General features: G+C 33.8%; 2 pseudogenes; one reads left to right on the top strand and one right to left on the bottom strand.

Annotated features, from left to right (window-relative positions):
- Window positions 1–27,027, bottom strand: part of LOC141502388 (cytochrome P450 3A19-like) — a 61,909-nt pseudogene that overhangs the window by 19,749 nt on the left and 15,133 nt on the right.
- On the top strand, window positions 25,917–26,471 carry LOC141502389 (kinetochore protein Spc24 pseudogene; annotated as a pseudogene).

The raw sequence follows: 27,027 nt of genomic DNA on the forward strand, positions 1-27,027 counted from the left end.
TGAAAATCCACATAAACTAGATGAACATTAATAAAAACATAAATCGCACAGGTTAAGGAAAGAGGAAATAAAATGCTTAAATGATCCTGAATCAGAAAGAGAAATTTAACAAGTCATAAGCAAGCTCACTAAGAAAAAAATCCATATAATTACATGGATTGACAAGTGAAGTCCAGCAAATATTTAAAGATCAACTCAAAAAGTCACTAAAGAATGAGTCCTACCAAATTCTTTTTGTGATGCAAATAGAGACTTTATACTTAAACCAGGGAGAGTAAAAACAGAGAAAGAAAACTTTTGTCAAATCTCCCTGAAGAATATTAATTCAAAATTTTAAATGTTTGAAAGACTATGGTAATGTATCACAAATATTATGGAATATATATAGGAATGAAATATAACTTTCATTTAAAATAACTACAGAAAATACAAAATACTTGGAAGTCGACCTGCCAAGAAACATAAAGGAATTATACAAACATGATTATAAAAACTTGTCATAAAAATAAAAATAACCCTTAACAATAGGAAAAATATTAATGGCTCATGAATAGATCAAATCAAATAAAAGTGACAATTCTACCCAAAGTAATGTGAATGTATTATTACAGGAATATGGGACTGGTTAAATATTAGGAAAATCATAACTGATCACATCAATTATCAAAATAAATTCATATGATTATGCCAACAACTCCCAAAAAGTCTTTTGACAAAATATATCACTTATTCCTAGAATAGCATGAGAATAAATGGAGCTTTTTCTTAAAATGATAGGCAGTAGCTATCTAGGATCAAGAAAAAGCATTTTCTATAATGGTAATAGACTCTAATTCTTCCTAATGAGATCAGAGGTGAAGCAAGAATATCCATAATCATTATTATTATTCAGATAAGAAAAAACCTTAAAGAAATTGTAAGAGAAAAAGAAGAGAGGCAACTATTATTCTTTGAAAATGATTAGATGGGGGCGGCTAGGTGGAGCAGTGGATAGAGCAACGGCCCTGGAGTCAGGAGTACCTGAGTTCAAATCTAGCCTCAGACACTAAATAATTACCTAGCTGTGTGGCCTTGGGCAAGCAACTTAACCCCATTGCCTTGCAAAAACGTAAAAAAAAAAAAATAGATGACAGAGAGCCCAAGAGAATCAAATTCTAGTCAAAATAACTTCCAAATGGTGGGATATAAACAAATCCTCATAAATCATCAACATTAAGGAAGAGGTAGCAATACAATTTTCATTTGAAATAACTATAGAAGATATAACATACTTGAAAGTCTACCTTCCAAGAAATAGGTAATTTGAAAAGACTTTTCTCACAAATAAAGAAATATTAATTGTTCATGAATAGGCCAAACCAACAATAAAAATGACAATACTACTCAAATAAATTTAATTATTTAGTACCATGCTAATAAAGCCAGTAAATATTCATTTTATAATTATGGGGGGGAACAAAATGAATCTGAAATAAGTTCAAAAATGAAGGAAAAAATGAAGTAAAGTGACATAGCACTATTAAATTTCAAATGCACTATAAAAAAAGTAAATATCACAATTCTGGTACTGTATAATAAATGGAGTGATTAATCAGTGACATAGATTAGGTACACAATACACATAACTAAAATGGTCACAACAATCTACTCTTTGATAAACCAAAAGATTCAGACTTTGGAAGCAAGAACTCACAATTCAAAAAAAAAAAAAAAATACTCGGGGCAGCTAGGTGACACAGTGGATAAAGCACCTACCCTGGAATCAGGAGTACCTAAGTTCAAATCCGGTCTCAGACACTTAATAATTACCTAGCTGTGTGGCCTTGGGCAAGCTACTTAACCCCATTGCCTAGCAAAAAACCTAAAAAACTACTTCTGGGATAACTGCAAAGGAGACCAGCAGAAACTAAGTATATATAAACATCTCACACTATAAGGCCAGAAAAAGAAGGAAACAGGTACATAATTTAGGCACAAAAGATGATATAATAAGCAAATTAGGGGAGCTTAGAAAAATATTATCTTTCAGAGCTATTGATAAGGGAAGAATTTATGTCCCCAAAAGAAATAGAATCATAGGAAATAAATGGATGGTTTTGGTTGCACAAAATTTAAGTTTTGCACAAAACAAAACCAATTCTGCCAAAATTTGAAGAAATGCAGAAAACTGTGAGAGTGGAGAGAAGCTTATATCAAGTTCTTCTGATAAAAGTCTCAATTCTCAAATACATAAGAACTGAGTCAGATTTGCAAAAAAAAAAAAAAATAAGAGCTATACAAAAGGTTAAAAGTCCATGAACAAACAATTTTAAGAAGAAATCAAATCTATCGATAGTCACATGGAAACATATTCCAGACCATTAAATCATCAGTAAAATTAAAACTACAACCTCTCATAGGTACCATCTCACTCCTATGAGATCAGCTAATCTGGCGGGGGAAAAAAAATGAAAGACACTGGATGCAACGTGGGGAAAAAAATTTTACACTAGAACACTGACATAGAGTTGAAAACTGGTCCAGTCATTCTGGAGAACAATTTGGAATGATGGTCAAAAGGCAATAAAATTATAAATTTTGGCCCAACTATATCATATCTACATCTAAACCCCGAGGAGAACAAAGTACAGAGAAAAATCAATATCTCAGCCCTTTTGGGGTGGCAAAAAACATTGCAAATGGAAAGAATACTTGTCAAATGGAAGATGAATATACTAATTGTGGCGTGATTGTGTTATGGGAAATGGTAAAGGGGATTGTTTCAGAAAAAAATGCGACAATTTATATGAACTGATACAGAGTGAAGAACAATTTACTCAATAACAGGAAAACTGTAATAATAATCAACCTTGAAAGACTTAGCTACTCTACTTGATACAGTGATCTAAAATGAATTCCAAAGTTATCGTGGTTAAAAATGATATATACCTCCACAGAGATAAATTATGTACTCTCAGTACAGACAAACATATTTTTTCACTTTTTTCCCTTACCTTTTTGCACAAGACTAAAATGGAATTGTAATAATCATGACATCAGGGGGAAAATTAATATATATATATTGATTGACTTCTCAGTGAGTGGGAAATGGGCCAGAAGGAGGGAGAGAATTGGGAAATAAAATTTTAAAAATCAATATTAAAAAATAAGAAGGAGACAAAAACAGGCATCAAGAGATCTGCTGTAAGAAAACAGTGACACTATCTGAAGCATCACTTGTCTGTCTTCAGAACAATTTTTTCCCAACATGAGGCCCTATTCCTTATTTGTCATTAAAAAAATTCTAAATGAGGCTTAAAAAGCAGGAATTTCAATATCAACATCCTATTTTAATATCAATATTATTTATGTTATAGAGTTGTTAAATTTTGGATTACAAAGACATATAAGAAATAAGACTTGCTCTTTTATTGCAATAATAGTTCATTTAGAATAAAGTTTTTTATCTGCTGGGTGACAAAATAATTAAGTCTGAAGTCAAAATGATCTGAAAGCAAATCAAGTCTACCTTCCAAGAAATACATAATTTTTTTCAGGTTTTTTGCAAAGCAATAGGGTTGAGTGACTTGCCCAAGGCCACACAACTAGGTAATTATTAAGTGTCTGAGGTCGGATTTGAACTCAGGTCCTCCTGACTCCAGGGATGGTGCCCTATCTATGGCACCACCTAGCCACCCCCTGGAAATACATAATTTAAAAAAGACTTTTCTCACAAACATAGTTCTAAACAATTGGAGATATATTAATTATTCTTGAATAATCCATAGAATAGAATAGAATAGAATAGAATAGAATAGAATAGAATAGAATAGAATAGAATAGAATAGAATAGAATAGAATAGAATAGAATAGAAACTTGCTAGCTGTGTGTGTGATTCTGGGCATGTGCTTCTTCATTTATAAAATGAGCTGAGTAAGCAAATGGCAAAGAAAACACCAAATGAAGCGATGAAAATTCAGACATGACTAATCAACAAGAAAGCAACAACAAAAGACTTAAAGTAACTCTTTAAGTTCAAAGATGAAGGTAAAAGAAAAGAATGTGAAGACAACTAATGTATGTAACCTTTGTAGGTATTTATTGTATTGTAAACTTTGTGAGGCAGTTGACTACAAAGGACAGCAGTGATATAAGATAAGAACAGGGAGTGAAGGATCAAGTGAATGGTTATTCAGGATAACAGTCAAATGGGCAGGTTTGGAAACAGTATGAAATGAGTCAGGAGACTGCTTCAGATTGAAAATAAGTATAAGAACTGGTATGATAGATGGGGCAATCTGTTAGAAGAGACCAGATCACTTGAACCAGCAGGAAGGTTACCCTTGCTAAGAAATAAGGTTACTTCATTATGTAGTACAGGCATAAAGGAGTTTGGTATCTGAGTGATGGAAAATGAAAAAGAATGGAAAAGAAGGAGTTCACTGGATATAGCCTTAGATTTTCTAGCAAAATATGAGATAGTATTTGTACTTGAAAGATGGAAAGAGGAATAGCAATGGGTGGTTTGCAGAGGGAATGTTTGAAAGAGTCACTATTGAAGATGGGAATCTTTAATGCCCTTAGACAGAGTTAAATTGTATAAAAAAATGGGCCTTAAATTTATATCTTACTGACTCTGAGTATTGAACCATGTCCACAAGTCTGATATGCCCTATAAAAGTGTAGTCACTGCTAAGGACTTTTACAACATCTACAAATAAATGATTCAGGAAAATTATTTAAAATGGTTGCATTCATCTCCAAGTCTTGATCTGTAATAAACATCCTCTTAAAATTTGTAAATAAAAAAGAAATAAATGATATCAAACTTAAAACTGTAAAGGATCTCAGGTGGCATCTAGTTTCAACTCTCATTTTTCAACTTCAGAATTCTAAAAAACAATGGTATTCAAAGTCCACTTATGACACTTAGCTATGGGTTTAATGCCAAATTATTTGATTTATATAAGCCTCATTTCTCTCATTAATATAATATCTAAAAAGCCTAAAGTCAAACTACTGAAATTGCTACTATGGCATTATGCAAATTTATTGTATAGTCATCAACCTAAGGAAGACACAAAAGCAGGGTTCAAATCCGGACCCAGTCTCCCAGTCAATATTCTCTCAAAACTATCTCAATGGATCATGATGAGAAGAAACATTTTCTCTAATTTAAAAAGAAAAAAAATGTGTGCTTACCTTTCAGGGAGGAATTCTTCTGGTTCTGGCCAGTATTCTGGGTCATGATGAAGGGCATAAGCTGGGACCAGCATATTGCACCTTCAGGGATTGTTAGCCCATTGATCTCAATAGTTTTCTTAGCAACCCTTTCAACCCTGCCAGCTATGGGAAACAGCCTGAGATTTTCATTTCACCATATCTAGGTACTCCAACTGTACCAGGGCATCATAGGTGACTGCTTTCTGAGAAGAGAACAAACAGTTCTAAGTACTAGGTTCCAAGTACTAAAATGACAAATCACATATATCTTTATTCATTTGGTCTCAAAATGACTCTATACTATACTTCTGATTACTAAATGTGGCAGTAATTCCTTCTGGAGAAAGCTATAAAATATTTTTACTACTGAATTTACAGAATGTTGGAAGTCACTGCAGTAGTCAACTTGCTCATGAATTTACTCTTAACTTCTGAGCTCTGAGCTTGTTTTCATAAAATGGACCCTTCTGAGCCTACAACAAAACTTTTGAGCTCAGTGAAAGGAAGTTGTGCTAAGATGAATATTTTTCATCTGTTCTTCCAAGTTGTATCTTGGAACAAACTGGGTCAGCTATATCTACAAAGGGATAGCTGACAAAATTTACTTCAGTTAAGTTTACTATACATACCCTTAAAACCTGAAAAGAGACATTTTGGTCTCTTTTTCTCCCCAGTTTCCACTTCTTCTCATCTTTACTCATCCTTGCAAAAATTGACTCTCTTCTATTCAGACTCTAGATGTCCTCACTCTCAGCCTACAATCATTATTTTGATGCTTTGGTAGTATTTCATAATATGTTAGTATTTTATACCTCCCATGGACTTCACAACAGATTAGAATTAAAGGGATGCATCTGCAATGATATAATTTATAAGAAATACTTGGGGTGAGGGCAGAAAGGCTTTCCCAGTGTCCCTCACAACACATAACATACACAGTTATCAATTTACAGTGACAATTCTGATCATATCATCCTTTTATGACACGTCTATATAACTTGGAGAACATTAAAAGCTTAGAAGAAATATGAGGAAATCTTTATTTAGCAGTCATCACCTATCTCCAAAAAAATAAAACATCCTTGTAACTTACAAAATACTAGAGAAAATAAGTTACGTACAAAAATGATCTGATCCCAAACCAAGATGAAACACGATCTGTCCCCATTCATTTAGTGTTTCTTAGTTTGTTCTCAGCAGCAATATAGGGGCTCAGGTTTGGTTAGTTAAGTGGTCAATGAGATCCAAAGAGTTCATGAATCTCTTCCTTTCTGCTGCAATCAGCATAGCTTCACTACTCATTACTGCTTAAAGGAACTATTTCAATACTTCCTTAAGGTTATTCTTTAACTTCATAGGTAAATGACTATTTAGCTGTCCCATCAATAGTGATTATCCTACTTGGTTCAAGAGTAATGGAGACAGTGCCAAAAGGAAATTCATGGGTAGACCTTTCAAGACCAGGTAAACTTTATAATCATTGATACAAGACACATGAGAGATTCAATGAGAATCTGAGAAGAGAAGATGAGAGGGAGAGTGGGAAAGACAATCAAGTGATAATAAAAGAGACTGTGAATGAAGGGATGGGGGAAGAGAGGAAGCAAGAAGTAAAGAGTCAACCCAAAGTCACAATGATCTTTAATATTAGAAGAGAGGAGAAAGGAATGCCTTTAAATGACAGAAAGGTTGTGAAATGAATATGTGAACAAAGGAAAAATGGAATTTTTCTAGGGCAAAAGTTTGACACTAGTTCCTAAAATGTTTCTTTTTCTGCAATCAGGACTTCATATAAATCTGTGGTATCTTTGTCTTTTCAAAGCTTGATTGTTGTCAACAATGGGCAAACAGTCAGTATAATTTATTTTGACAAAGTTTTACTAGAAGATGAGACAAATGAATGAAAAGCAAATAATTTGAGAAGTGGAAAAGTTCTGTTTCACTCACCTCACCTTGTTCGGCAAAACTTCATCTATTTCCTTCTGAAGTTTCTCCTGGATCTCAGAACGGGTGGCCAGGTTGTAAAAAAAGAAAGGAAAGAACTGAGCTAGTGGTTTCATAGCCACCAAAAATAAATATTGTGGCCTGGGCCAGGACTTCCTCATCATTCAGATCTGAAATAGAGCCCAAGGAGATATTCATACCTTTATTATATTATTCAGACATATCACAAGACTTTTGAAAAGTCAAGCATTTACTTCTCTCCAGAATACCTAGAAAAGATCTGAAATACATTCATTCATAAGATAGGAATTTTCCAGCTAAATCTAACATAATAATTCAGGAAAGAGGTTAAGTCTAAACAGGTCTGCTTAATATTATTTCTGCTATATCTGTTCTATTCTTTCCACACACATGCCTCATCTTCAGTTGTTGCTTCTGGATGTATAAAAATGACATTTCATTTCAAGGAATTCTTTCTTCTTTCTAACAAACTGTGTGATAGGACAGACACATTAGAAGATTCTAAAAATAGTCCAGAGGAGGATTAAGTCACTGTGATAGGGTAGTTCTGTATGCAGTGAAGCAAATATGGAGAAGAGATGGGTGAAGAGAAATCACAGAACTATAATTAGAGAAGACCTCAAGAGCCAGGTGAGTCCAGCTTCCTGACATTTAAATGTAGTAAGCTGAGGCCCAAAGAAATTAAGTGACTTTTCCAAAGTCTTACAGGTGAGAGAATTTGGATTCAAAATCAGATCCTTAGACTTCAGAGACCAGGCTCTTTCTATAGCACACAATTACATCTTATTTTGATGGACTCCATGGAGGAAAAGTGACCAGAACATTGATTATATTTGACATAGGACCTAGTGTTTATATTTTACCTATACTATATCATTTGAAGACAATAAGAAGTCTATGAACTTGCTAGTGCAAGAATATTTTTCCCCATTTTTCAGATCAGGCTACAGAGGTGCAGAGCAGTATGATGACTGTTCCTAAGTCACTGAGCTAGCAAGTGGCTAAAGCTGTCACTAGAATCTGGCCTTAGGACTCCAAAATTCAGATGCCCCTTCCCTTAAAATATGCTGTTCTTATACAAATCTTTAGATACAGCATAGGAGAGTCTATACACTACTTAAAATTAAATGGAAATATTACTAATTAAAAAACAGTTTGAGAAGTCTGCCAAAAGTTTTATATTGCAAGAGAAACTTACATATTTGTATCAGTTTTTTTCTTTCCTATGTTGCTGTTGCTCGGTTATTTCAATTATGTCCAACTTTGTTACCCAGTTTGGGTTACCTTAGAAAAGATACTGCATTTGGTTTGTATTTCCTTTTCCTTTTTTCATTTTACAGATGAGGAAACCAAAGCAAACCAAGTTAAATGACTTGCCCACCATTATAAATATGTAATAAATGTTTGAGGTCAGAATTGAAAACAGAGAAATGTCTTCCTGACTCCATGTCTAGTATTCTGTCCACTGTTCCCTCTAGATCCTCAGCCAGCTAAGCACGGTCAAGACCAGAGAATAGAGACATCATCTGGTCAAAGGCCTGACTTTTACCTATGACAAGCAAGTCTGAGCAAGTAAAGTGATGTACCCAAGGTCACACAAGTACTTAGTAGCACCATTAGGATAAGAGCACAGATTTTCTCTGGACAAAATTGTAGTTTTGCCCTCTCTATGCCTCACTGTTGTAAGTGAGTATTTTGTCACTATCATTAACTTGATCAAGACAAATACAAATATATCTTTGCTCTTTGTCTCCACTTAGTTCATCATACCTATGTCAAGGATCTCACCATATATCAAATACCACTGGCAGATCTGATTTCAGATCCTGCTTCAAAGTTTTATTAGCAGTTATCCTGTGGAAGTTATCTAAACTCTCTCAGCCTTAGTTTTCTCATCTCTTAAATATAAATAATATGAGACCTATTACATATAATTGTTATGGAGATTAAATGAAATGATTTATGTAAGGTGCTCTACAAATTTTAAAAACATGTAACATCATTGTACTCATTAACATTGTTATTGCCATTTGTTATATCTTCTACTCAAATTAAAAAATTTTCATGCTTCCACAGATAAGGCCTTCAAGATTCCAACTTGTAACAAGCCTCATTCCCAAATTACCTTTGTGAGAGTCAGTCTCTGAATTTTTAGAAGTTTGAGAAGCCATCAAAAGTTGAAGGAAATCAACCAGGTTCTGAAAAAGCCATAGAAAGCACAATTGCTGAGAAAACACTTGAGAACACAGAAATAAGCTATGCACACAGCAAATTAATATCCTTACTTAAGGATAAAGTAAGGAAATGAATTCTTAGAGATACTGTGACTTCCGCTCAGTGGCAGAGTTGGAATTCTACCCAAAGCACTCCCATAAAAGTTCCAGAAGGGCAAAGAACTTTGAGACTCAAGTGAAGCGAATGAAGTTTTAAAAATAGATTGCCAAATTGTAAAATATTATGTCCCACTAACTATAAGGAACTTGATGATGTTTTACTGTTTGTATTCCTGCATGGGAAGAAAATATTGACGACTCATCTGAACTTTCTCATTTATAGAGCTGTTAGAAGGAGCATATATAGACAGGACATAGGAGGGAGCAGAATATAATGCTATGATGTGGTAAAGGAATAGAGTCAATGGGTGATGGGGGAAAGTACTGGGAGGAAGGAAAAGGAGATTAAGAAGAAGCTGAGAGATTTTGCATAAGAGTCAAGAAAAAGCTTTTTCAATGGAATGGTGGGGGAGGCAAGGGGGAATGAGTGAGCCTTGAATCTCATCGGAAATGGCTTAGGGAGGAAATGACATACACACTTAATAGGGTGAGGAAATCTGCCTTGCCCTGGAGAAGGATGGGAGGAAAGGGACTAGATGAGGGAGAATGGGTGGGGAGGGGAGAATAGGTGATAGAAGAGAGGCAAGATTGAGGGGGAGGGTACTCAGATTCAACAAACTTTTGGACAGGGCCAGGATGAAAGAAAAGAGAGAATAGAATAAATAAGAGTGGGGAGAGATCAAGTAATAGCTAGTAATAGCAACTGAGGGAAAAATATTGAAGTCTCTGGTGGACTTATGATAAAGAAAGTAACTCACCCTACAGACAGTCATTGAAATCTGAACACAGACTGAAGTACAAATTTTCTCTCTCTCTCTCTCTCTCTCTCTCTCTCTATCTATCTATCTATCTCTTTTTTTCTTGAGGTTTCTCATCTTCTTGGGAGGGGGTGTAATGTTTATTCTTATTTTTACTCTTATAACATTCAATTTACATCAATGTATGGCATACAAACAATGTAGAGAATGACAGATGGGAAGGACGTGGGGGGTGAAACTGTAGAATTCAGAGTCTTGCAAACAATGATGGGCACATATTACTATTGTACATAATTGGAAAACAAACAAAGTGCTAAAAATAATTATGTCCCAATCACCACAGTTATGAAAGGGAAGCAGACTTAGAACATAATGGAAAATATAAAGTATTCAGGAAATAGATTTTCTTATGTCTGACAGAAGGATAGAAAGATAAAGTTTCAAAGGTTTAAAATATCAATGGCATAGACACAGTGATCACAGTCACTCAATAAATAACTTGATGGCTGGTTTTCTAGGATCGCTCTAGGTAAAAATATTGATCTCTCTATGGTCAACAAATCAATATCTCTCTTCAAACTCAGCTAGATTTGTCCTAGATCATAAACATAAAATGAACCAACATGCCCAAGTTTGAGGACATTGAAGTTTTCAAGGGTCAGCCGTAGATTGTTCCTTTCCAGACCTATAATTCAAGAATTAAGGGTCATATCTGTTCTGTAAAAGACCTCAGAATATCGGGGGCAGCTAGGTGGCACAGTGGATAGAGCACTAGCCCTGGAGTCAGGACTACCTAAGTTCAAATCCAGCCTTAGACACTTAATAAATACCTAGCTGTGTGACCTTGGGCAAGCCACTTAACCCCATTGCCTTGCAAAAATTAAAAAAAGCAAGACCTCAGAACAGGAGTTTTCTGGGAAAATGAAAAATGTTCCAAATTTGAGCCAAGAACCCTCATGAAGAATTTGAATATAATATTGCTGACAGAAGAGAATGTTGTGCCCATTCTGATATAGCTTTAGTTATTGTTAACAATGCTTTTTTTTGAAAATGCACAAATAAAAGAGAAAGGTACTTACTTCTCTCCCTTCGGTTCCTGTTATACACCATATAAAAGTTTTCAGTACTATATATCTTATTCCACCTATATGTTTGCAAATTACTTGAAAACTAGGGCAATGTCTTTTTTTCTCTTAGTACTTCCAGAGACAGAAATCATTAGATTTGCCAAATATTAAAAAATAGGATCTTAGAGTAGAGCTGAAAGTGATGTTGGAGGTCACAAATAACACATCACCATGTTACAGTAAGTTCTCAAAAAAATCTGACAAGTTCAAATGAATAAAAATATATATAATGTATACATATGAACATCAAATAAACTTTGAATGGATATTTTGTTTGCTCTACTTAGAGGATAAAAATATAACTCATTATAATGTACACATGTTGTTATTCTGAACATTGAAGAGACCTTACTACCTTCTGTGGGTTTTTCTTTCATCTTCCTTTATTTTTTTAACTGCTTTTGCCAAGGAGTTTACTGACTTTTTCAGAAATATAGACACACCCAGTTTGTCAAGCAAAGAAACAAGGAATGGAAATAAAACAAAAACAAAACAAAAACAAAAATCTTATGAAATTGCAGAATTTTATGATAGATAATCCTTTAATTGAAGTGTAGATAAGGAGATCAAACCAAAATTAGAAATTGTAATATGATTCAAACTTTTTCTTTATCAAATCATTGATTGTCTGTGACTAGTTGGGGTTAAAGATGATGCCAACACTAGCAGGAAATTTCTCTCCAAGACTGGATCAGTTCACAATTCTACCAATGAAGAATTATTGTTCCAATTTTTCCAGATTCCTCCAACATTTCTCACTTTCCTCTTCAAAAAATTTGATATGTGTAAAATGTTATCTCAAAGTTGGTTTAATTTGCATTTTTCTAATAAATAATAATTTAGAAACTTAATGGGATTTTAGAGTACAGGAAGAAAGGAATATTATCCATAATGAAAGAAAAGATAGACCCAGTATAAGTAGTAAGTAGATTAAATGGTAAATGGCTGACCCTGACACTTAGCTGTGTGACCTGGGGCAAGTTACTTAAATGTGACCACCTCACATCCAGGGGCATCTCAAGTCATTCTGATTCATACCTGGTCACTGGACCCAGATGGCTCTGGAGGAGAAAGTGAGGCTGATGACTTAGCATAGCACCCCCTCACTCAAATGCAGTTCATATGCTTGTCATGGCATAACCTCCCTGATGTCGGGGTCTTCTTTGAAAATGGCTAACCCGATCAGCAAGTAGTTCCCTTGAAGATTAGGTCAGTTGTATGCAAAAAGTCTTGCCTCCCTCCTTTAATAGAAATTAAAGCATTGAATCTTCAGAATTCCTGAGATTTCTGTCCATGTCTAAATCTTTGATGCAACCTCTTTAGTTACCTTCAGGAATGGCAGAACCACTAAATTTTTAATTATTCAGTTTTGTAAAGAAGAGTCAGCTTACTTATTGTAAGTAAAACTGGATCCAAAAATTTGAATTTAAGGAACTTTTGGATTTCTCTGACAAAGGGATCATTCTTGTTATTCAAGGAATCTACATGGACACCAAGAGAAGTACTAACTATCACATCCATGCTGTAGGCCCCAGAAATTCTGAGGAGAGAAAACAGAAAAAAAAAAGGCTCAGAAGAGAGATTTTATCTCCAAATTAAAACATGAAGTGAGGCAGTAAACCAGTGATGTCAAACTCAATAGAAAGTTGGCTCATTAAAACATTCCTAAGGACATCTGTAGACTATGTATTGAAATCAGAAAACCACATATTAATATTGTCTATGCTCTATTGTATTTCTTGTTTTATTACATATTTCTTAATTACCCTTTAATGTGCTCTGTTTAGATTTGCCAACAATGCTTAATTTTCAAGTCAACAGGCTTTATGAACCATAGTTGAAAATGGTCAGTAGCATGTACTAGGTGATATATTTTCAAAAGAGTGTTGATTCTTTTCATAAACTACCTAAAAGTCCTAAAAGCATTTTATAAATGGTTCAGTAAATAAATTAATACATGATAGTTTATCCATTCCTGGGATAAAATGCAAAGCAGTGCTGACAGGTCTTATTTCCTTTTCCTAAGTTGTTAGAAAAAGTTAAATTTCCCTCATTTAAACAGTGGTTCATTTTCCTCCTCACAGTATGAATACTGTCTAGTTTCAATTAATAAACTATCATTTATTAAATGCAGATAGGAAGAAAATACAAATACATTCTCTGACCTCAAGGAGCTTAGATTTAAATATAGATTCTATGCATATAGAAGTATATATATTTTCTGTCTTCCTCAAATTAGTTCCATGATCACATCCACCCAAACCTATTTTTTGTTTTTTGATTTATTTTATTTTTAGTTTTTGAAATAAAACAAGCAGTTCCATTATATGATGTAATAAAAAGCTACTTTCATATGAAAATGCAAATTATTAAATACAACATACTATTCCTTGTAAATATATAACAGTTATCTTTTAAATTCATCTTTTCCTTTATTTTCCTTCCCCCCACCTTAGAGGTAGCTACCATTTACCACAGTTTTGTATATGTTTGTATGTTTGTGTGCTTCTGTGTGCATGCACATTTAAAATCATTCTAAACATACTAATATTTATCAGTTCTTTCTCTGAAAGAGAAATCATCCTTTGTTATCTTAGATATTTAGGAGTTAAAAATTATTTAGTCACTCAAACTTGTTCTTGAAACAATGTTGTCATATACAATGCTCATTTCACTTCATTATTTCAGGCAAGTCTATGCTTTTCAAAGATCGCTTAGTTCATAATTTCTTCTAGCACAGTGGTATTCTCTCACAATCATGCCACATCTTGTTCAGTCAATTCCTAATTGATGGACATTTCTGCAATTTCTAGTTCTTTGCTACCACAAAAAAAGCTGCTATAAACATTTTAATGCATATAGGTTCTTTTCCTTTTGCCCCAATCATTTTTGTAATCATTTAATTAAATTGTAATCAGTTTAATAAATCTTTGAGCATATTTCCAGTTTGTTCTCCAAAATGACTGCATCACTTCACAAGTTCCCCAATGATGAATTAGTGTCCCAATTTTTCTACATCCCTCCAACATTTGTCACTATCCTCTTACAAAATTTTACCCAATTTGATATGTGAAAAATGATATCTCAAAAGTTGTTTTAATTTACATTTCTCTAAAAAATAATTATGTAGAAAATTAGTGGGCCTATAGAGTACAGGAAAGGCATATTTTCCTGAATGAAGGAGATGATAGACCCAGTGTATGTCCCTGGTCAAACCATGCATATAGCATTGTGTTCCAAAGGTCTGACAATCCCATTTGGAGAAGGACATTGATAAGCAGGAGGTAAATGAGGTGCAATGATCAATATTATGAGATTATTCAAAATCAAATATTTATTGAAGAAACTGAGGATACTGAAATTTTAAGAAAAGGACAATTTAAAGAAGATGCTAAAAATGATTGAGAACATATGATCATAAATTGTTTTAATTCCTTTATGATAAAATTGCTTGATCATATCCTTGTATCAGTTATTAATAGAATAGAAAAAGTACCTTATATATTTGAGATATGAGAACTTTATCTGAGAAATTGTCTATAAAAAATTAGCCCAATTTTTACTTTCTTTCTGATCTTGGCTCCATGTGTTTTATTTGATAAAAAAATTTTATAGATTAGTGTAATCTAAATTATCCACTTTAATGGACACTACTCTGCAAACTATTTCTTGTTTCTTTTTAAATTATTCATTTATTCATGTCTAATAAGTAATATGATGTAAATTCTTCAAATTTTCTTTTAATATCTATTTATATACAGGTTGTTCATCCATTTAATCATATATTGGTAGATGGTGTAAGATATTGATCTACACCCAATTTTTACCATATACTTTTACAATTTACCCTACAATTGTTACCAAATAATGAATTCTTATCGCAAAATTTTAATTCTTTACATTCAGCAAATACAAGGTTACTATATTTATTTGATTTTGCAAAATTTTGGTCTACTACTCTGTTCCATTGATCTACCTTTCAGTTTCTTAGCCAGTAAGAGGCATTTTTGATCATTACCAATTTGTAATATTTTTTAAGACGATACTGCTAAAACCTGGTCTTTTAAATGTTTTATTTGTTTATTTTATATTTTTGAATTTATGTTCTTCCAAATTAATTTTCTTATTATTTTTTCTAACTCGGCAAACTATTTTAGCATTTTAATTGGAATGACTTTGTATACAGATTAATTCACATAAAATTTTCATTTTCATTATAATGGCCCAGTGTACACAGGAAAACTAATATTTCTTCACTTATTTCCTTCTTATTTTATTTGCAGAAAACTTCGTATTTAGGTTTGTTCTTATGGTCATTGGTTTGGCTTGGTAGTTGTACTCCTAAGTATTCTAGAATTATTTTGAATGGGATATCTGCTTAATGTTTTCTTCTTCTTCTTCTTCTTCTTCTTCTTCTTCTTCTTCTTCTTCTTCTTCTTCTTCTTCTTCTTCTTCTTTAGGTTTTTTATTTTTTTGCAAGGCAATGGGGTTAAGTGGCTTGCCCAAGGCCACACAATTAGGTAATTGTTAAGTGTATGAGTCCGGATTTGAACTCAGGTACTCCTGACTCCAGGGCAGGTGCTTTATCCATTGCACCACTTAGCTGCCCTTTAATGATTTTTTTCTTAATAAATTAAATAGCAACAAATTATTCTTGACAAACTAAGCTGCAATTACTAGGTAGTACATGGATGGACATTCAGCAAAGCAGAAAGAGAAAGGCTGGTCAGATAATTAGGAGGAAGACCAAAAAGAATAGAATCTCAAACACGGATCATAAAGTTCCTGCAGAAAAAATAAATGATCATCACTAGTATCAGGTCAACAAGAATTAAAATTAGCAAGAAGTGATCATTTTGAAATTTAACAGAGCAGTAATAGAAATGAAGTTAAAGGAAGAGAAGTAGTAATCACACAAAGAGCTCCTTCCAAAACATACATAAAGTTTTTGGATACTGGGCAGAAATTAGCCCTATGGAACATTCCAGCAACAAGAGACTTTGCCCAAAGGAAATAAAAAGTTCTAAACAAATACTGAAATACTATGAACCTATGTAAGGTACAGGAGCAGGTACCAACTGAAGGTTGTCACTTCTAACACTTTTCTGAGTCACATATGCAGTGTGGACTATGGAAGGGAACAGAACCCAGCTGTGAGAATCAATCACAGGCATTTATAAAACAAGGGAGAAGTTCAGAAGCAAGCAACAACAAAGTTCGATGCTGTAGCTTTTAGACCAATGTGTGTGAGGGATAATCATGAGTGGAATCTCAGACTGAAGGGAAGCCTATAGTTCCATGACTGAACTAGGAGAGTTCTCCAACTGGACAATAGTACCTAAGTCCAGAAGCAGTCTTTTGTTACATAAACAAAATAGAAGTCAGGAGCCTGTAAAGCTCAGACCTCACTAGTGATGGGGGGAGCAACAAAGGAATAATCAGACTTTCACCTGAAAATGACCACATAGAATGGAGTGGGGAACCCTCTTTTCTGCCAAAGGTTATTTGGATATTTACAGCAACATTTGTCTACTATATATGACCAAACATTTAATTAATTCATCCCTTAAAAGTGATTGGATTTATTCAATTTTGAATTCCATTTGTAGTTGCTGGGGCAGCACTAGACCAAATGATTTTGTCCGCATATGACCCCTGGGCAGGATATTCCCCACCAGTGATTTAGAGCATGCAAAGCGTAGAAGTTTTCAGCCTAAGTTCCTTTGAAGCCAGACCTTTGGAGCCTGGAATAACAAAATAACCAATAACCCAAGAAAGCTGCAAGAGAGCCAAAGTAGCTATTTACTCAAGAAGTATGTGGAATCTGGGTCTAAGAGAAATTATGAAGTCAGGAAGTTGAAAAAATGAAAAAAGAAACAAAAAGAATCCCATTATAAAAAGCTATTTTGATGAAGAGACACTCAAAACACATACTCAGAAGAACTGCACCCCAAAAAATCTACAAGCCATGCCTCAAATGAAAATACAACTTGGGCACAAATTCAAATACAATCTTTGGAAGATATGAAAGAAGAAGTCAAGGAAAGGATTTAAAAATGCTTTCATGAAAGCAAAAAAAACATTAGAAATTTTGGAGAAACTTTTAAAAACTTTTTGAAGGTTTAATTTAATGATATGTTTCAAAGCTAGATTAGAGAGTTGAGAATGCAAATGGATAAAGAAAAGAAGCTTAAATAGAGTCATCAATTTTTCAATAGCTGTTCAAGGTATTTAACCTCAGAAGGCTAGATTTAACTATGTTGTCCTTTTCACTTATTTTGTCAATTAAAACAATTGAAAGTAACTCTAAAAGTAGGTGCTCCCATTTCTGGGGGAAATGGCAGGAGAAACGTTTAGGCAACCAAGATTTCCTATTGCTCCTTAGATTTCTCTACTTGTGGCACCATATTTACTCGTTCAATGTTACAGACTTGCTTTTCTCTGTATCCTGCTGCAAGTTCTTTACTAAAACATCTCCATATCGCTTGATGATGGGAAACCTCTAAAAGCCAAATGACAATAATTACATATGGAAAAATTAGTTCCCAAACAAAACAGGCTGCCCAAACCAGAAAAAGCACGATGGTATTTCATAAATTGATTTCTCTCTATTAGGATTTCAAGAATCATACTACTTATGGAGTTGATGATCAGTCTTAATGGGCTTGCTTATTTCATCAGTGAAACAATCAGGGACAATGTTAGGATATCTGTGATGGAGAATACCATCTTTATCCAAAGAAAGAATTGTAGAATTTAAACAAAGACCAAAGACTCTTCCTTTAATTTTTTTAAAAAATTATCTATTTTGTAATTTTGCTATCTCTTACATTTTATTTTGTTCCTTAAGAATATGATTTCTCTCCCAACACACTCAATTTTGATCAATGTATAGTATGGAAACAATGTAAAGACCATCAGACTGCCTTCTGTGAGGATGAGAAGAGGGAAGCGATATTGGCGGAAAAATTGTAAAATTCAAAAAACAATAAGAAATTTTTTAAAAAAGAATCATACTACAATTGAAATAAAAGACTTTGTAGTACATGTAGTCTGAATAATTCATTTTAAGGATGAAGAAACTGCAGCCAGAATGGCTAAGTGACAAGTGACTTGCAAATGCTCAGTCAGTTAATAGACATCAGAGGTGAGTTTGGAGATCAGATTCTCTAAAAATAGAGTGTCATCTCCATTCAATCACAAAAACATAGGAAACAAAATATTCTCTTACAGGATGCTCAAAATTGTGGGCAGAAAAATCATTGAAACTCATTTTTTGATCTCTCCTAGACTCAGTCTTCTAGAATCTGATCAATGTTCATTGCTTTACCTCCTTGAGTTTTCCACTTGTAAATGTTAGAGACAACACTGTTCAAATCCTCTTCCATCAGTCATCTTCAGCAAGTGAGACAGCACTCTCCAAAATTCTTGATAGACCCAAAATTCTAGGAGAAATATGTAAAAGACAAGACTATTCTTGTATTAAGTGATGAAACCAGAATCATGTTTCTATTACACTTTCCAGTTATTTTGACTGGCCTGTTGCATGTGAAGTAAATGTTTGACATTTGATGGGGATGCCCTGCAGCTCCTCCATAGAACTTCCCCCCAGGATGATGACCGGAAATGCCTGGTCAAAAGCAAAAAACTTAGAGGAACATTTAAGAATATGTTTCACATGCCCATCTGGCTGTTGGAGGCAATTGATGAACAGTTATTGCCTGTATAGATGAGTGAAGTAGACCTAATATCCACAGTGATTTTTCCCTTTAATAATGATCCTAATGCTGCAATATATGTAAGTCTAATTGTTGGGGGGGGGGGGTAATTGCTACTCCCATGATTTCAAGCCCCAAAATTATGGGGTCCAAATCACCCAATAAAAGCTGTTTCTGTTTCTGGCTCAAGCTACTTTGCCTTCAGCTAGGCTATCTTGCCTTCTCTCTCTTCTGAAAGAATATCAATAATGAAATTAATATTTTAGAGATGGTCTAAAAACTGTGGGATCCTTAACATTTCTCACATACTTTCTACATGACTGCCAGAAACACTTTTCCACTGTTATTTACCCGACAATTGGTGAAGATGGTATAGCACTCTTTTACCAGCACTGATTTGATAATCTCTGGATCCATGACAGCCGATAGAGGTTGTCTACCATCAAAAATCCTAGACCACAAAAGGGAACAAATTACACTGGTCACAAAGTTACATTGCTGAAAACAGAATTTTCCAGTGGAAACTATAAATTTACGGCCACGTGTTCATTACTGCCTTAATTTGTCTTTAATTTGAGATGTGGAACTGAACCAAAAATCTAAAATAAAACTCATCAGGAAATATTTACAAAATATTTAGTGCATGCTTAAGTAACAATCCTGCTTCAGACACTTCCTAGTTCTGTGACCCCATGCAAATCATTAATCTCTCTCAATTCAGTTTCCTCATCAGCAAAATGAAGATAACAGTAGCACCAGTCTTAAAGAGTTGTTGGGAGATCAATGAAGATAATATGGATAAAGTACATTAAAAAATTAAGAGATTTCATTGTTGTTATGTATGATGGGAAAAAGGGAATGGTTTCATTGAGAAAGTAGCATTTGAACTGATCTTTAAGGAATGGTCAGTACTCGATAGGAATAGAAAGAAAGGAGGGAAAATAGCCTGAGAAGTAATAGTGTCATAAGAGTGGCAAATGTATTTGGGAGCCAGGGTCAATCAGTTTGGCTAAAGAACAATGTGTATAGAGGGAAGTAATAGGAAATAAGCCTGGGAAGATAAGGTGCTAATATTCTAGGAGAGTTTTGACTATCAAGCAATCATTTTTAAATTTTGCTTAGAAGATAATTGGTAGCCAGGGAGGACTTTTGTGTATTAGAGTAAATATAAACAGATTTATGCACAAAAAGTATTATTCTGACAGTCTAAAAAAAATTCCAAAGGATCCTTTCAGGATGCAAAATGCCATCCACACCCAAAGAGAGAACTGAAGAAATGTATTGCTTTGTGGCTTCTTGATTTTTCTTGGAATTTTTTGGAAACATGCCAATATGGAAACTGGCTTTGCATGATTTTACATATATAAGTGATATCAAATTATTAGACCTCTCAATACGTGAAGTAGAAACTAGAGTGGAGGCAAGTGCATCAAACTCCATTTTCTTAAAGGAATCTTAAATATAAGTTTTTAAAAATTAAAAAAAATTTAAATGGATCAACCAGAAAGGAGAGTTGAGGCATAAACAATACTGTCAAGAGGCCACAGTAATAGTTTAAGAGTAGTAATAACAAATTATATTAGAGTTGAAAGTGGTGACAGTATGAATATAAAAGAGATTTTAGAGATGATGTAGAGATGGAATTGAAAATTACATGAAATTGAATAAATCTGAGATAAGAGGGAGAAAATTGAAAAGAGAAAAAAACATAGTATAGAGATTTCAGACTCATTGGGGGATCTAAAGACTTTAAAACTTGTGATTAAAAGACTAAAATGAAATAGGAAAACACTTAGCAAAATAAGTAAAAATATATTACAATATTGTTATTCAGTCACTTCATTCATGTGAAAATGATCATAACCCTCTCTGGGGTTTCCCTGGAAAATATACTGAAGGGGTTTTCCATTTCCTTCTTCAGTTCATTTTACAGATGAAGAAACTAAAGCAAGCAGGGTTAAGTAACCTGCCCAGTATCACACAGGTTAGTTGATGAGGACAAATTGAATCACCTCTTCCTGATTCCAAGCCTAACTCTGTATCCATGGTGTCACCTAGGTTCTCAGCTAAAAATGTTTGCCATGAATTTGAATTGGGTGAAACTGACCCAATTTCTCTACAAATGGGATTTTGTCCTGTAATATAAGTAGAGAAATCTATTCTTGGAATTTGCAAGCTTTGGATTTGTAGAATGAGGATATGCAAGTTGGGATTGGTAAAAGAAAAGAATTTGAGGGATACCAAAAGTGGTGGTAGTAAAGCATTAAAATAGAAAACAAATAGGAACAAATCCAAGCATGGTGGCAAATAAAGGCCAATGGGTGGGTGCAAAACAGAAAAGTAGCAATTGGTCAAGAACCACCATGTAAAGTAGGAATGAGAACATGAGATTTAGGGGGAGTGGGTAGGATAGGCAAAAGGAAATGATTTGGTGATTAAATTGTGAAATTTCAATTCTTGATTTTTTGATCCTGATGAGATTATTAGTTCAAAGGTGTTAACATGCTGCCTGAATGTAGAAAAAGAAACTCTTTGAAATATTAGAAGTTGAGGAGTCTCATGGACAGGATATAAATTGAAATATTATTTTGTAGCCAAGTGTAAAGAGTGAGTTGAGAAGAAGACAGTGACCTCAGAACCATGGTCATTGAAAAAAAGATGGGAAAGTTATTTGGAGCTGAGCAAATAAAAAAAGGGCAAAGTATTTGGGAAATAGTGAAAGAAGAATGATCTAGAAACTACAGTGATGATTAAAGAATATACCTTCTTCATCACCCAAACCCATAAGTAGAAGATGGATGGAATAGGAGAAAGAGCAGAAAGCATTTTAGGGGATATGGAATGTTTAGGAGAGATTCAGGATTCTATTACAGCAAAAAATTAGAAATCAAGTTAGTTGAAAAGTTTACAGATAATGTAGGAAAATTGGAAGATAAAAGGGTATGGATTCCTTGAAGGATAGAAGCAATAGGTGATGGAAAATTGCCTTAAAAATAATAGGAGTAAATACAGTAAGGACAAGTATTCAGGATGAAGCATTGTGGGTACTTGCACCTAAATATTGAAGAATAGTTGACCATGACTATGAAGACAATATAAGAGGTATAATATAATGGCATACTTTTCCAGAACCAATCAATAGATGACCCTCCTGAGATTGTAAGATAGAATTTAGAATCTTGTTATCCCAAAGCAGCTAAGATGCAACACAAGAAGAAAAACTGTGGTAGAAGATGATTGGTAGAAATAAAGGCTAATAGAATAGCACAATAACATCAGCAAAGGGCATTCGTACCATACAGTATATGTATATAAACACATATACATATACAGATATATACTTATTCCTTTACACATGTGATTCACCCATATGTATACCAGCATGTAGATGTCCAGACATTATTTCTAGAAAGATCCCCTTTTCTCACTGATTTTTAGTGTGTTAGGAGAGAGTGAGCTCAAAGTTTATAGAGATAATGTTCTGTTGCAGAATAAGTTTCACTGCTATTTAGTTATATTCCCTGTTATAGACCAGTGTCCTATAGCTAATTAATAAAAGTAAAAATTTGTGTTAGTGCTCAAGAGCTAAGATTTGGACAGGATTCTGGCTCTCTTCTCAATTTTCTTGAATCTGGGATACCTTATAGGAGGGTCTAGACTGAGAAGAGATCAGATACTACATTAATGTTAATCAATATACCATAGATTATTCATAGAAAGTAAGGTTAATGAGATATCATATAATTTGCAGTTGCATAGATATAAGCATATCACATAAAATTTCAAACATTTCTTAAAAGGACATCAATTGTTTAATTCTTCATACTCATTAAATTTTCATTTAATCATTTAATTATTAAGTATAAATTGTCATAAATACATTGGGTCCAAATTCATGGCTCAAATTTAATAAAGATTTAAATAATGAATTAAATAAAGTGAGGCAGCACCTTAGGAAGTAAAATTACTGCTAAAAAAAGGGGGCAGCTAGGTGATGCAGTGGATAGAGCACCTGCCCTGGAGTCAAGAGAACTTGAGTTCAAATGTGACCTCAGACACTTAATAATTACCTAGCTGTGTGACCTTGGGCAAGTCATTTAACCACACTGCAGTGCAAAAAACAAAAAAAAAATTAACGCTAAAAGAAATAATGATTGTCCTCATAGCCCTACATGTCATTATTTTGTGATCTCTTCTCAATTCTAATAATTTTTACATGCCAAATCATTCAATAGAGTATAAGCTTCTTCAAGGCAGGAACTTGTTTTCAGTTCTTTCTTTGTATCTCAATTTGTATCTTGTTCAGCAAGTCTATACATGGTAGATATTTAAAATAAAGTTTCCTTATTTCTTCAACATTCATGTTATCATAGCACTGGAATCAAAGAGGGGTATGTCCAAATTCCAAAACCTAGAATAATGTAATATTAGGTGCCTGTTATGATGATCCTGGATTATAATTCTGTGGTATTAAACAGATCTCTAATACATCAAACTACACAAATATATTTGAGTTGAGATGGAGAGCTATGTGTGGCTAATGATAGTAATATGTAGGGAAAATTGAAAGATTACTTACTCCCAGGTTTTCCCATATATTTTAAAACAAGCCAGGTCAAAAGCAGCAAAACCCTACAAAAAATTTAAATCAAATATTTTCATGAATTCCTAATAATATATAATGTTGAGGATGGAGTCAAGATAGTAGAATAAAGGTAACCCTAACCCAAACCCTCCAATGCCCTGAAAATACTTTTAAATAATAACTCTTTAAAAATTCTAGAGTGGTATAACCCATAAAAAGATAGAATAAAACAGTTTTCCAGGCTAAGACAATTTAAATTACCGAGAAAAATCTGTTGCTCCAGGGTGAAAGGGGAGAGTACAGTCTAGCACCAAAAGATTGCTAGCAAACTAGGAACAGAAATTTGAAGCCACTGAATCTGCAGTAGCAGCTACTATTCCATAGTCAATAAGGGAATTGAACAATTGATTGGATTATAGGGATCTCTTTACTAACACTAATTGTAAAACTCTTTTACTTTGTCCATACTCTGCTCCAGGTCCAAGGTGACAGTCTCAGAGTGAGGAGGAACACTAGCATACCAGAATTTACAGCCATAATGGATCAAGGACCCTCTTCACAGGGCAGAAACGAGTGCTTGTGGTCACTCTCAGAGCACAGACCAGGAGAGTAGTAAACATACCTCCCCTTAGGTCATTCCACCTTGTAAGAACTAAGAACTTACAGGTCCCTAGAAATAGCTTTGCAAAACTATTGCACAAAACCCTGCACTCTTCATCCTAGAAGCAGAAACCTACTGTAACAAAGAGCTAAAATTAAGTAATAGACTGGAGAAAAGAGCAAGCAATGGAAAAGAATATGATCACAGAAAGTTACTATGTAACAAGGAAGAGGAAAAAATCACACTCAGAAAAAGATAACTATGTCAAAGTTCTTACCTCCAAAGTCTCCAGAAAAATTATGAATTGGTCTCAGGTTATGGAAGTATTTAGACATATAGATGAACACTTGGGAAAAAGGATGACAGTGAGGTACAAAAATCATGGAAAAAGGAAGTCAACAGTATATTAAAGGAGAAACAAAAAAATGATGAAGAAAATAACACCTTAAAAAACTAGACTTAAAAAAGAGGTACAAAAATATCAATGAGAAAAAGAATGCCCTGTAAAGCAGAATAGATCAAATGAAAAAGGAATTACAAAGCATACTGAAGAAAATCATTCATTAAAAATTAAAATCACACAAATGGAAACTGACTTTATGATAAATCAATAAACAAAACAAAACCAAAGAATGAATAAATGGAAGATAATGTGAATTATCTCATTAGCAAAACAACTGACCTAGAAAATAGATTCAGGAGATAAAATTCCTGAAAGCCATGAACAAAAATAGAGCCCAGACATCAGGTTTCAAGAAATTATCAAGGAAAAATTTACTGGTATTCTAGAATAAGAAGGTAAATAGAAACTGAAAGAATCTACTGAAAGAGATTTCAAAAGTTAAAGTCTCTGTAATATTATGGTCAAATTTCAGACCTCCCAGGTCAAGGAGAAAATATAAATAGCTAGAAAGAAACAAGTGAATTATTGAGCCACAGTCAGGATAACACAAGATTTACTTTTACATTAAAATTTAGAAGACTTGGAACATGATCATCTGGAAGGCAAAAAACAGCTTGGAATACAACCAAGAATCAACTCCACAACAAAACTGAACATAAATTTTCAAGGGAAAAGATAGCTATTCAATGAATTAGAAGACTTTCAAATTTCCTAATGAAAAGACCAGAGTTGAATAGAAATCTCAATCTTCAAGTACAAGTCAAAATCTTATACTCAGTCTTCAAATTAAAAGGCAAACAGGAAAGGGAAAGCTTAATGGACTTAATGAGGGTAAAATTTAAAAATTTAAATTAAAAATTTAAATTTTAAAATGTTAAAAATTTCTAAATGGGAAGATGATACTTATAATTCTTAAGAACTTCCTTATTATTAGGATAGTTATAAGGATTATTCAGAGGGCACACATGAATAAGATATCTATAAAAAATAAAATTAAGTATGAGAAAGAAATGTACTGGCAAAAAGAAAAAATAGAGGTAGAATGGGATAAATTACGTCATATATAAGACACAAGAAAAAACTTTTGCAGTGGAGGGAAAGAGGGGGCAGTTGAGAGATACTAAGTAAATTTTATTCTAATCAGAATTGACTCAAAGAAGGATAACACACTCAGAAAAGTAGGAAGGGAAAGGGGTAAGAAATTAGGGGGTCCTGCCCTGGCTATGGCAGTATTTTAGGACATGGAGGAGGTGAGCCAGGGATTGCTTGGTCTGCTCAATCCCAACTGGACTAGGGCACAGTTGCAGTGACTCCTAAGGTGGCAGGAGTAGATGATCAAGAATTGATGGACACAAAAAAGACCACCCATCTGCTCCTCACAGAGATCCTTTCTGTGGAGGAAGATGTGATCCAAAAACTTATTGATGAAGATGAAACAGCACAACATGTTGAATCCAAGTTACAAAAAATTGAATCTGAGCTTCAGGACAGTGAGAAAGATGCCAATCTAAAGGCTGATCTACATCTGTTGACAAAATAGCTGAAAGAACAGAAGGAAATGGAGCAAGACCTCACAAAAACAGAATGATCTTCAACAGCTGAGATCCCTCCAGCTATATACATATCTCAATTTTGTCTTCGAGTCAGTAAAATAGAATGGGATTATGGGCATTCATCATGGTCTCACTATTGCCCAGTCTATCTATTTCGATAGCACCCAGAACTCTAAGGAGTTTATCAGTGACTATCTCTGGAACATGGTGAATACACAATGGTGACCAATCCAGTGGTCTCACTGGTGTATATATGGGGACAGGGAATGTGAAAGTGGAGGGTAGGTAATTGTAGGAAAATTCATTTATGTGGATACTATATGATTTGGTATATATATTTAATATTGATATTACTTTATTGTCTATGTTACCTTCTAGAAAAATGTTCATCCCTTTTAATTAAATCTATTTTGCTTTTGCTTTGAAAAAAGGTAGAGGGTATCAGAGAGCTTAGCAATGGTAAATGAAAAAAATTTGAAGCAAATTTCTTTGATAAGGGTCTCATTTATCAAACAAAGAAGGAACAGAATAAACTTTATAAAAATAACAGCTATTCCCCAATTGATAAATGATCAAAAGATATGAAAAGTTTTCAGATGAAATAATCAAAGTTATATTTAGACATAGATAAAATCCTCTCACCATTGATTAGAGAAATGCAAATTAAAACAATTCCAAGGTGCTACTTCATGTCTATTGGATTGTCTATCAAGACAGAAAAGAAAAATCACAAATGTTGTAGAGAATGTGGGGAAAATGAGAAATAAATGTACTGTTGGTG

This window comes from Macrotis lagotis, chromosome X, assembly GCF_037893015.1.
Source record: "Macrotis lagotis isolate mMagLag1 chromosome X, bilby.v1.9.chrom.fasta, whole genome shotgun sequence".
Lineage (NCBI taxonomy): Eukaryota > Metazoa > Chordata > Mammalia > Peramelemorphia > Peramelidae > Macrotis > Macrotis lagotis.